The sequence below is a fragment of the Lissotriton vulgaris genome, chromosome 7 (assembly GCF_964263255.1).
Source record: "Lissotriton vulgaris chromosome 7, aLisVul1.2, whole genome shotgun sequence".
NCBI lineage: Eukaryota > Metazoa > Chordata > Amphibia > Caudata > Salamandridae > Lissotriton > Lissotriton vulgaris.
The window spans coordinates 1,010,956,041-1,010,968,796 of record NC_141695.1 but is presented as its reverse complement, the minus strand read 5'-3'; positions in this window follow the sequence as shown (position 1 = coordinate 1,010,968,796).

The following is a 12,756-nucleotide window of genomic DNA, read 5'->3' as shown; positions in this document are numbered from 1 at the left end:
CAGACAGATGTCCTTATCTTGGGCAAACAACCAGACATCTGGTTTGTGTCAGGAAGGCATGAAATACTGGGCACCTTACCTCATCCCAAGCCCAACGTTAAAAACCTGGGCATCTGGTTTGATCACAAGTTGTCTTTTGACACCCAAATTACAGAGTTGGCTGCAAAATATTTTTATATCCCTAAGTCTTTGAAAGGGATCCTGGATATCCTCCCAGAGGCTGTAAGGAAAGCAGTCGTCCAGGCCTTGATTATCTCAAGGCTGGACTACTGCAGCATGTTGTATCTGGGAGTATCCCAGTCCATATGATGTGACTCTAACGAGTGCAGAACACTCGTCTGCTACTTAACCTCCCGAAATGCGCTTCCATGGGATCTTCTTTAGCTAAGTTACATGTGACTAAGAGGCCTTGGCAAACAGTTGTCCTTGGTATATGCAGCTTTTTATTAAACCCTATGCTCCTTAGAGGAATCTCAGATCCTTGAGGGCTAGTAGGGTTTGTATTCCAAATGCGAGAAGATTACACTTGTTGGCAGCTCTTTTGGTTTCCTTGCTTAGAAGCTTTGGAATGTACTGCCTCCTCCTATCCAACCGGCCCCCTCAGAATCCCTTTTTTGAAAGAATAAAAAAATAGGGGCATATTCTCAAGGACTTATTGCCAATTTATCTGCACTTAGCGCTGCTAAAGTGGTGATAGATTTATTGCCCTATTCGCAGGCTGGTGCAAACTGCCGATATCGCCAGTTTTCCAGCGATAGCTGCAGCAAAATACCTCGCTATGGATGAGAGAGACAATTAACGCTAATGAGATGCAGAGTAGGCATTCCCGTGCAGAAACACACAAAAACACCACTACGCAATATTCTCAATGACCAGCCAGATTTGCGATGCGATCCAAAAACAGGCAATAAGGCGCGTTAGCAGCAGGGATTTAACACCTGCCTTGTACTGGTGTTAAGCAGGATAACAACCTGCACTATGAGAGAGAGTCCAGCCCAGAACAAATTTGAAGACCAACACATGTCTTGAAGCCACTGATCATGCAGCTCTGACACCCAAGAGGGTCACAAAACCCACCGCCACCACTTCAAGGATCCCTCCCCGGACCAGCACCCCGGACTACCTCCTAGGCGGCGCAGAACAAGACAGTTGACATTCCTAAAATGCACCAGCCTCAGAGACTCAACGCCAGAGGATGTGATTGCCCACTACAGGCTCAAAAGGACAACCATCCTCTGCATCCTGACCCACATTGCCCACAGGCTAACGGTGCCAACACAGCGGAGAACGAACATCCCTCCGCAAACAAAGCTGCTGGCTGTGCCGCACCGGTTGTCCTCTGGTAACTCCCAACCAACAGCTGCCAGAGTCAGAGGAGTCTCACAGCCAGCCATATCAAACTTTCTCACACATGTCTTGGGTACATGTCTAGAAAAGCAACGGCAGGCCCCTGTATCCATACCACATGCTAGTTCAACTTCATAGTGTTCCTGGACAACCAACCCCAACGCCAGCTGTTGCTTGACTCCTCTGTGCCCCAGATCCAAGATTGTATTCACTGAAATGGGGGTGCGCCAGGTCATGAAGTCCAGCAGTCAACAGTAGTGTAAAAACAGTCCTTTATTACCAATACATAAATCAACAATACGAAAAATTCAGCCAACTCGTTCCATTCCCAGTGGGGAACTTCATCAGGGAAACATTTGGATTCAATTAACTGCACATGCTGCAAGAAATTCCCAATACAATTCCTTATTTCAAAAGTCAGCATTCAGAAACCTGTTGGAGAAATGGTGACAATAATCAAGTGTCCGTATAGTCACAAACATAATCTGGTACAGTGTATTGCACTTGGACAAACCGGAATGCTTACAGGTATGTTTAATCCTACATAAAAAGACCACAAATGAAGTTTGTGTGGTTGTAACCTTCGTAGGAAAGAAAAGGAAGGTTACAACCACACAAACTTCTATTACTGTCTAATTAGGCAGGATTAATCATACCTGTAAGCGTCACTTCCCCAACACTGTGCAGGAACAGTTGGAGACCAAGCAAGGGAACTACACCAATGCTGGCTTCCCGCACATGTTGGGGGCAATTGACTGCACACATGTACTACTTGTGCCCCCTGCGACACTGCATACAATCACTGCAAAGGAAACCACACGCACTCCATCAATGTGCATGCACAACTGGACCACTGGGGCCTGTTCACCAATGTCGTTGCAAACTTCCCAGGCAGTGTGCATGATTCCTACATCTTCCGCAAGTCCATCACCAACCAACGCTTTGAGGCTGGCACCTTTGAAAATGCACTGCTCATCGGTAAGTACCAACTGAACACACAGCACACCTCAACTCCACAATCATACAACTCACAACTGTGGGAATGCACACGTTACAAAATCACATACAACATGCCCAATTCCCAGACACACCTCAAGTAACTGTGGTAACAGTGGCCAGCCATGTGGACAAACCATCCACGGCATGGCACGAATGCTACACAATTGCAGAATGTGGGGAGAGGTGGGATCCAAGTATGTGCGAAGGAGGCAAGTGATCCATCAATGAGAATGTACACAATGCCAAGTGTGGCAGTGATGTGCAGGACAGACTGCAGCAAGCAGAGCACAGACATGTCCATGTGGACATATAATGCTGGTGTTTGTAGTGTTGTGGACAGTGGACAGAAACAGGTCACCTCAGGCAGTGTGGAAGACCTTGGACATGTAGCTTTGTCGTCACCCCCTGTAAGCGTGCGAGGAGTGGCTTCCACGGCGTATGTCATGAATAAATAGCCCGGGACTCTGGGCGTGGTTCAATTCCGGGACGGCCACCAAAGTAACTACTGTGTGTGTCCCTTTGTCCACCATATCCTGTCCAGAGGCCTACACACACGTGGCCGACCACCTTCAAAGCCGGATTCACACTGGAGAAGAGGTGGCTATGTCCCTAGCCAAGCCGCGCACATCTTGTTATCGCATGCAGGGTTGTGTCTGCCAGGGCGGCGCCTACCACCCAGTCACGAGGCTGCTGCCGTGACCGGTGGTGCATGCGTGATCCTAGGCACCTGCTGCACCCCAGCCCTGGTCCCCAGACCCATCCGCCGCCCAGTAATCACTGGCCGCCCCTTCGCAACCAGGCCTCAATGCTCATCTGCCGCCACCGTTGTGTCTCCAAGAGGAACCACCACAATGGGTTCAACAACGGTATTTGTACAAGCGCCTTGAGACCCTTGCGGGTGAGTAGTGCGCTATACAAGTATCAATTTACAATTTTTTTTTTACATGTGTGAGGCTTTAGGACCAAGTTGAAGTTCTGACTTGCTGTGTCCATTGTACTATATTTTCCATCAATGAATTTTCCCAAACAGAAAATCATGATGAGCCAAAGCAGGAGAGTAAGTACACCTAACACAATCCAAAATTTAATCCATGGTGAAATCAGATATGTTTCTTTTAGTTGGTGAAAAAGTTCAGTTACTTTGTCTTTGAAAGTTTTTGTTGGAGGCGTTTCTTCCTGCTTGCTTGGATCTTCAGAGAAGTCGTTGAAATTGATGAAGTAGCCATATGCAGTTCTGTCAATTGTTGCATTTTTTTCCGGATTTTCATTTGCTTTTGCATTTTTCTTTGTTTCATTAGCATGGTCAGAAGCTACATCATTGTAGACTGGTGTTTCTTGACGAACTGTCGTTATTTGGGTTTCAAGAGGCATTCCATGGCATTCTTTCATAGTCCTTTGTTATTCACTGCAGGTTTATCAAATGTGATTAGTCTCTCAGTATGAGCCTCTTGGATTGTAGCAAATTTCGCTATTCTGCTATTTCTTGGGAGTCCACTTGGCCTACTACTTATTATTGGCCACATGATTGGAGTTTTACCAGGTCGATGGATACAACTCTGTTCTCCCTTTTACCAGCAAGGGGCGGTAGTACAACTGATCTTGTTCCGCTGATAGCTAAGACAGGTATTGCTTTTCTGTAAAAAGGCCCAAATTCCTTCTTCACCGCAATCTTTTCTCTGACCAGATCCCCAATCTTTGGAATCCAGACAGGTCTTGCTGGGACAGGTGGTTTTTCTTCAGTGGCTGTTGGCTGTAGTTTCAACTTTATGTTACTCAGGTTTTTTCTTGTTTCATTTAAATCCTGTAAAACAGCCAAACGATCTTTGATATCAAAGGATTTATCTTCTACCACTGAAGTGTGACTATCAAGATCCTGAATAAGCATTCTAGTTCCGAACAATAGTTCGTATGGAGTGAGACCTTTTAGAGAATTTCTTGGCAGATTATTAAGACTATGTTGGACACTTGTTAACTGTTTGACCCACCCATCACCCGAACCTAATACCCTCCCCGTTATAGATTGCTTTATGTCCCGTTTTTTTGTTTCCACAACCGCATTTCCCTCAGGATGGAAGGGAGAAGAGTACCGCAATGCGATGCCCATGCTGTTCATGGCCTCTTTGTAAGCTCGAGAGCTAAACGCAGGACCCTGATCAGAATGTAGCATGCCAATTGCGTATGTGCTGATAAAGACTCGTAAATCTTTTATAACAGTTCTGGTGTCAGCCGAGTGCTGGGGCCTACATTTTTAAGTGAATTCAGTCTTAATTATTATCGGGAAGCATTTCTCCGACTGGATTTCTGCGCTATAGATAGGCTGATGCTATCTAATAGTGGTATCTGGGTTACAGGCTGGTCCGGTTCACAACTGCGATCTCTGTTGCAGTCCTTCCAATTTTTTGCAAAATAGGAGATATCTACACTCATTCCCGGCCACCAGTACTCCGAATGTAGTTCCATCAGAGATTTCAGGATCTCTTGGTGCCTCAGACCCAACCCCATATGTGCTTCTTGTAGTAAGAAGATTCTCCGGTTCGTGTTTGGAATTACCCTATCCCCCACTCCAGGGATTCGAGCAAATGGAACGGAGTTTGCATCAATTATGAATGTATTACTGAGTGGATAGTTGAGAGGTAATGCTGCATAATCGCCTTTTATTGAGGCTTTTACTGCCAGCATAGTTTCTCCATCTATTTGTTTTTTTGAACGCTTTTCAGTGGCTACGGAAGCCGCATGAACCGCTTCCGCTGTGGCTGTGTTAGCTAATGAATTCCCTGCAACGTGAACGCCATCACGTCGATGAATCAGTGCGTGTATCACGTGAGTCTTTCGTAGTTCTTTGTTTACAAGAATTACTTGTTCCCAAAGCCTTTTATGCTTTATTGTAGCACCTGTGTCATCTTTGTAACTGTTTTTGATCCATTTCTGCATGTCACTGTTGTTTGATTTGACGCAGAAATACGAATCGCACACTATTAGTGTGGGGAATTCGCGATCAGCGTTGTCAAGCGCCATCTTTAAAGTTCTTATTTCAGCTCGCTGAGCTGAACATTTCCTGAGTGATTCAGTTTTGGTAATCATTGGTTTGAATTTGCCAGAGCGCCAGCAACCTTGAACAATCACGCACGCTGCATCGTAGGATTTATTTTCTACATCGTAGTGTTGTGCAAATCTGTCCATATAGATTACGCAGGTATAGTGTTCTAGAGGCAGAATTTCAGCTGGCAGAGGATATTCTCGTTCATATTCTAGATCATCTAATTTTTTCAGTTTGGGTCAAAATAGCATTTCACGTCTTCTGTAGCAAAAGAATTTTCCCATTCTATCCATGTTGGATCTAATACCCCTTTAACCAGATTACGTGGACTTGTTATTGCCTTGAAAAACCTTTATTTCGGTAAAATTTTACCATAAAAGACAGTCATGTAGAACAATACATTTAAATGATTTGTGCAATAAAATGTAAAATGCATAAAAACGTTATTGGAAAGAAACCTGCATGTGATAAAAACGGATCCATATTCAGTCTATATTTTAAGGTATTTCCTTCTGGTAGACCAGAGGGCGCCCAGGTACTTGGCCATTGTAAATACAATTTGGTCTGACAAATCAGTTTTTAGGACTCTGTAAGCCTGCAGGCACTTCTTGAATCCCAAGTTTCTGCATAAAGGAAGAATCCAGTGCCTACGGATCCCATGATAAGCTGGACAAAAAAAGAGAATGTGGAGCTCGCTCTCATCCGTGTTTCTACAAGCAGGACATGTACTGCTGGAATCACGGTTCCATTTGGTTGTAAAAGATTTAATTGGAAGAGAGCCGTGCCTCCACTGAAGATATAATTTCCTCAGTACATTAGGATAAATTTTGTCTAGAGTCAGTTCCATATTATAGTTCACCTTATGGGAGAAAAAGGACGCTGTCAGGGACCCAGGATCTAGATGATTAAGAATCCGTGAAAGTTTAAATTCTCGATAAGACCTGGCTAGATCTTTATTAGAGTGGGTTTGGCACTCGTTCTGGGGGTCAGACCACATACTTGAAAAACCTGCAGCCACCAGTTCGAGCTTGATGTGGAAGAGCCATTTGATTTTTCCGGCACCAGGAGTGGCTAGGATCTCCCGTAGTCCTTCCCTATAACTGGCCAATTCAGGGGTTGACCATAATCTACGCCAGAAGGCCAGTGGGCGTAGAGCCAGCTCCTCATTGAGTGGTCGTAAACCAAGGTCCATCCTCAGCGGAACAAGGGGGGTGCTCGGTGGTAACCCTACAAGGTTACGGATAAATCTGTTCTCCACCAACAACAATTTAGATGTATTTTCGTGGCCCCAGAGTTCAGATCCATAGAGGGCTGCCCCCTTGGCCTGGGATTTGTAGATCTGTAGTGGGGGGCCAATCGGCCTAACCGAGGATTTGTTGTTTGCCACGAGCTTCATTACGCCTCCCGTCTGCTGGGTCAGTTTCAGTGCCGCTTTTTCCAGGTGGGAGTTCCAGGTAAATTTATCGTTCAAAACAATTCCTAGGTATTCAAAGGTATTTACCCTTTCCAGTTTGGTGTGTAAAATACTAGGACAGAAGTGAAATTTCTGTGGAGGATTGAAGACCATGAATTTAGTCTTTGTGGCATTTATTTCTAATCCGTGGGTTTCACAGAAGTCCACAAAGCCGTCGAGATTGCACTGGATACCTTTTGCCGACTTGGATAAGAGCAGTGTATCGTCGGCGAACATGATGGCTGAAACCCTCTCGGAGGCCAGTTTCGGTGCATCAGAGTTGGTTACACCTGCTAAGTGGGCAATTACCCCGTTGACATAGAGGCAAAACAGGGTTGGTGCAAGCACACAACCCTGCCTTACCCCCCTGCCAACAGGGAACTTCTCAGACAGTTCTCCCATCCTGCCGCATCTGACCTGGGCATAGTTTCTAGTGTGGAGACGTATTATCATTTTCAAGAGGCCATCAGGGACCCCCAGATTATCGAGGACCTCCCATAACTTGTTCCTCGGTACCAGGTCGAACGCTGCCCTTAGGTCCACAAATACCGTGTAGAGGCTGCCACCCTCCAGTAGTACTGTTTTCCAGTGTATCATGGCCAGGCGAAAGACCTGGTCCACTGTGGAGACCTTCTCCCTAAAGCCTGCTTGAAAGGGGCTCAAGATGTTATAATCCCTGATCCACTCATGTAGGCGGTTTAACAAGAGTTTGGAAAAGAGTTTCTGGGAAACGTCGATTAGGCTTATAGGCCTATAGTTTGCGGGAAGGAGGGGAGAGCCCTTTTTAAAAATTGGCACAATTTCTGCCCCTGGCCAAGTGGAAGGGATTGGCAAGCCCTTCAAGATAGCATTAAATAGTACCCCTAGATAGGGAGCCCAGACATTTGGTTCATGCTTGTAGAGATCGCCTGGGAGCCTATCTAGGCCCGGCGCCTTGCCAGCAGACAGGGAGGAAATTGCCAGGGTAATTTCTTCTAGAGTGAAGCCCTCGATCTCAGTTGGCCTATTTGTGATGTAGGGGGACTCTCCACCATGTTCGCTGCTTTCATTGTCACTGTTATGTGGGAGATATAAGTTTTTAAAATGTTCCTCCCAAACAGATGGTGCAATACAAGCCTCAACAGCAGCAAGTGGTTCAGAGGAGCCGTGCCTAACAATTTGCCAAAAAGTCCGTGAGTCTTGGCAAGCGAGGGCGGCTGTAATCTTTAACCAGTTCTCCTCGTCCCATTCTATTTTTGCGGTGTGGAGGGCAGATTTGTATGAAAGACGTTTCTCCCTAATTACGGTTGGAGTTTCTCGGGCTTTCAATGATTGGAGCAGGAGGGTTTTTGCTTCCCTGCAAGAGGCGTTGAACCAGGTCGCTCTTCTCTTTTTGGGCTTGCGAAGCCTGGCAACTGGGATCAAAATATCTGCAAGGTTTGTACATAGCTCCGAGTGGATGTTCCCGATTGCAGCCAGATGTACCTGAGAGTCCAGGCTACCCATGGTGTTAGTCTCTAAATTGCTCCCCAGATAGTTCACGCAGCACTCTACTTTTTCCAGGGTAGGTGTGATTAATGCATAAAGTCTTTCGATATTGGTTTGGTTTTCCAGCAATTTGGTCCATTTTATCCTGCGCCTATTGCTGGTTAACGTTAGGTCGGACTGGGATGGTGCATTGGGATCTACCTTCTCAAGATGGCGATAAGGGATCTCAAACTTTAGTGAGAGCAGATTGTGGTCACTGTCATATCTGGAGATGACTCTGAAGTCTTTCGCCCTCTTCCAATCTCTGGTTAATACCATTATGTAGTCGATCCTTGACTCGTGTCCCAGCCTGTTGAAGGTGTTTTTAGGCGGAATATCACCATCCATCCGGCCATTGCATGCCCTGAGAGAGTGACTGAGTGTAAGGGACATTATCTGAATGGTGAGGGGGGAACATATCTTGGTGGCTACATCTGCCAGGGAGGGAATATCCCATAGGTCATCCTCCTCGGCCGATATACCTTCCACATAGGCGGGGAGTGGTTCAAATTGATTATTAAAGTCACCACCTATGATTAAAGGGGAGGAAAAATTGTGTGTGTCGAGGAAATGTGCTAGATCTTCCACTGGGCCCGATGTTGCAGCAACCCCAACTGGCCTCGAATAAAAGTTGATCACTACAAGTTTCCCTCCACATGGCCATTCTAGGGAGACACATTGGAAGTCACAAGAATTGGTTTCCATAGGTGTGGCCCTGCAGGCCAGGTGGGACCCCACCCAGGTTGAAAGGCCTCCTGAAGGGCGGCCTTTTCCACCCCATTTCGCTTCAATGCTAAAGGTCGCGAATCCCTGGCGGCTAAGTTGTTCTCTAGCCCAAGTCTCTTGTAAGAGACAGATGTCATAGCCCTCTACTAAATCTATCCAATCGGGGGAATCTAATTTGTTAGCTAACCCAGCCACATTCCAGGATAGAATGGAGAGTGTGCCGTGAGCCTCTGTTGTGCTTCTAATATTTGATGTTCCGGGGCGCCCTAGAGCTACAGATTTCCCACACTGATTAGGTGGGGCGGTGTGCCATAGAGCACTGTTTGGTGTATGGCTCTGTGGAATGGGGAGTTTATGATTCAGCCCCTGATTGGGATCAGCGGTTTCACCCATGGGAGAGCATGTAATATGTCTATCTGCCCCTGGTCTAAGATCAATTGACACTGTGTGTGCTGGTGTTGGTGGGAGAGAAGAGCCAACCGTAAGTGTGGCTGGGGTACTGGTTATCGGTGCATTGCCTGAAGACTGAGTGTGATTGCTGGTTACAATGGGTGAGGGGGTGCAGTGTCTACTGGATGTGGAAGTCAGTCCACCTCCTCGAGACAACCGTATCTATTGGAAGTCGGGATCCCGTTCCATCCTCCGGGTGTATCTGCCCACCAGTTACTTTGTGCTCCCCAAGTGTGTTTCCTCGCCTGCATCCTACTCCAGTTCCCCCCCTGAGCTGGAGGGGGACATGGAGGGTAGAAAAAGGTGAGTGGTCTTGCTATTATTGTTGTAGGTGAGCTATGGTTGATCCATGAGTAGATGGCATGAGCAGTGTTGGAGTCCTCAAAGGTGATTATCACACAGTCTCCAGGGGTGGTCTTTTGTGTGGTCCCTACCCAAGGTACCCTCCTTACCATAAGGATTTTACTCCTTAAGTGGTTGGGGATTGATTTATTGGTTTCCAACCAGTGGATCACCTTGTTCTTGAGGGAGGCAAAGTTTTCATGCTGATTATATACCAGTTCGGTTACCCCGGTCAGCACCACGACGTAGGGGCTTACCTCAGGGGGAAGATCTACAAATCCCCTTGATCTTATAAAACTGGTGCTGGCTCTCTGCGATGTTGAAGGATTAGCGCTCTGGCAATTGTGTCTCACATTAGGTTGCTCAGTCGGGACAGGTGTACTTTGGGCGGGTGCGGCTAGGGGAGGTGGGATTGCCCCACTAGGATGATTATTGACATTTACCTTGGTTCGGGGTTTGGGTGTTGGTTTGACCTTAGATATAGTATTGGAAGAGTTAATGGAAGAACATGCGGCAGGTACCAGTGTGTTAGTAGATCCTGGTCTCTTAGCTTTAGGGGGAGGCCGCGGATTCGCTGTAACTTGGGTGGTAGAGTCCAAGTGTACGGCTGGGAGCAAAGGTCCATTTGTGCGTGTAGATATAGAGTTCTGCATAGTGATGGTTGCCAAGTTTAATATACTTTTTTCTATTTCTAGTAGCTGCGTCTCTATGTGTGTGAATCTCTTTTCTATTGGGGAGAGTAGTTTTTTTAAAGTTTCCCAAACAATAGTAAGAAATTCAACATCCCTCCCTTTGATAGAACATAGAGGGGTTCCTGCAGTGTCACTTTCTATGGTGAGATCGTTGTTTTCCTGGATGACTACTGTGTGGGGGGAGGTGTTTTCCGTGCATGTTACTAGGGTTGATGATTGCAGTGTTGGCAAGTTATCAAGGGGAGGTGCCTTGGTAGGTAGCTGCGCCTTCGCCACTTTGGCCTTTTTTCTTGAGTATGCCGAGGTAGGGTTGCGTTTCCTTTTATTGTGTGGGTGCTTTTGTACTGTGAATAGGCTACCATCTTTTTCTTGTGGGGCAGGGGTGGGTTCAACTGTTGAGGATAAGCCCTCGTCACAACCCTTCTTTGGGTCTACATTCTCGCCCGGATGGAAATTTGGGGGGGAGATGGATTTGTCTAGGGGTCTCCCCTGTGGGGAGGGTGAACTTACTACTTTTGTAGCATGAATGTCGGCATTAGTAACGATCAGGGTGGGTGTAGGACCTAAGGGCCGTTCAGGAGTTTTCGCCCAGGCAATAGGGCCAAGAGAGGATTTTTTAGCGGCGGTTAACTCGACTGATAGTCTTCTGGCAGCTTCAAGTTCTAGTGACACCCTATGTTGCATCTTGGTTATTTCATTGTCTATGGCAGTGTGAGTCCTGGTGATAAAATCATCCAGGGTGCCATTTTTTAGTTTTGATTTGGCTGCTCTGTCTCTGAACTCGCGGGTTGCCATGCTGGGTACTAGTTTAGAGGTCGATTTGAACATCGAAGTGGGGTGGCCCAGCCCAGTCTCTAAATGCCTCTAACGGCCTAAAACGGCCCTGTCTTTGCCCAGTCTTAGCCCGGGCTGCGTCCCGCGCTGTGGGAGTGAGGTGGTGTTTTGTAGGTGGCGGTTTAGGCGGGGGGGCGGGCCAGCAGGGAGAGCGGACCGGAAGCTCTTCCTTGGTCTCGCAGGGACTTCTGGGAAATGAAGTCCCTGCACGCTCGCAGCCCCGCTGGTGCCTCGCGCCCCTTATCGCCTTTCCGCTATGACCTCTGGGTTCCGCCCACAAAGATGCAGGGACTGGGGCTCACCAGCGATGCGGCACCCGCTAAGCGGGTGCGGCGAGTCGTCAGCTGGGAGCCTCGTGTGCTGCTGAAAAGTGTGCTTGTGCAGATGAAAGCCTCTCTCCTTGGGCCTGTCTCCTCGTGTGAGTGTCCACAATGCAAGGGTTGCTGGTGCTCTTTTTTGAAGTCCTGAGATGGGCGGGGGGCGGGCCAGCAGGGAGAGCGGACCGGAAGCTCTTCCTTGGTCTCGCAGGGACTTCTGGGAAATGAAGTCCCTGCACGCTCGCAGCCCCGCTGGTGCCTCGCGCCCCTTACCGCCTTTCCGCTACGACCTCTGGGTTCCGCCCACAAAGATGCAGGGACTGGGGCTCACCAGCGATGCAGCACCCGCTAAGCGGGTGCGGCGAGTCGTCAGCTGGGAGCCTCGTGTGCTGCTGAAAAGTGCGCTTGTGCAGATGAAAGCCTCTCTCCTTGGGCCTGTCTCCTCGTGTGAGTGTCCACAATGCAAGGGTTGCTGGTGCTCTTTTTTGAAGTCCTGAGATGGGCGGGGGGCGGGCCAGCAGGGAGAGCGGACCGGAAGCTCTTCCTTGGTCTCGCAGGGACTTCTGGGAAATGAAGTCCCTGCACGCTCGCAGCCCCGCTGGTGCCTCGCGCCCCTTACCGCCTTTCCGCTACGACCTCTGGGTTCCGCCCACAAAGATGCAGGGACTGGGGCTCACCAGCGATGCGGCACCCGCTAAGCGGGTGCGGCGAGTCGTCAGCTGGGAGCCTCGTGTGCTGCTGAAAAGTGCGCTTGTGCAGATGAAAGCCTCTCTCCTTGGGCCTGTCTCCTCGTGCGAGTGTCCACAATGCAAGGGTTGCTGGTGCTCTTTTTTGAAGTCCTGAGATGGGCGGGGGGCGGGCCAGCAGGGAGAGTGGACCGGAAGCTCTTCCTTGGTCTCGCAGGGACTTCTGGGAAATGAAGTCCCTGCACGCTCGCAGCCCCGCTGGTGCCTCGCGCCCCTTACCGCCTTTCCGCTACGACCTCTGGGTTCCGCCCACAAAGATGCAGGGACTGGGGCTCACCAGCGATGCGGCACCCGCTAAGCGGGTGCG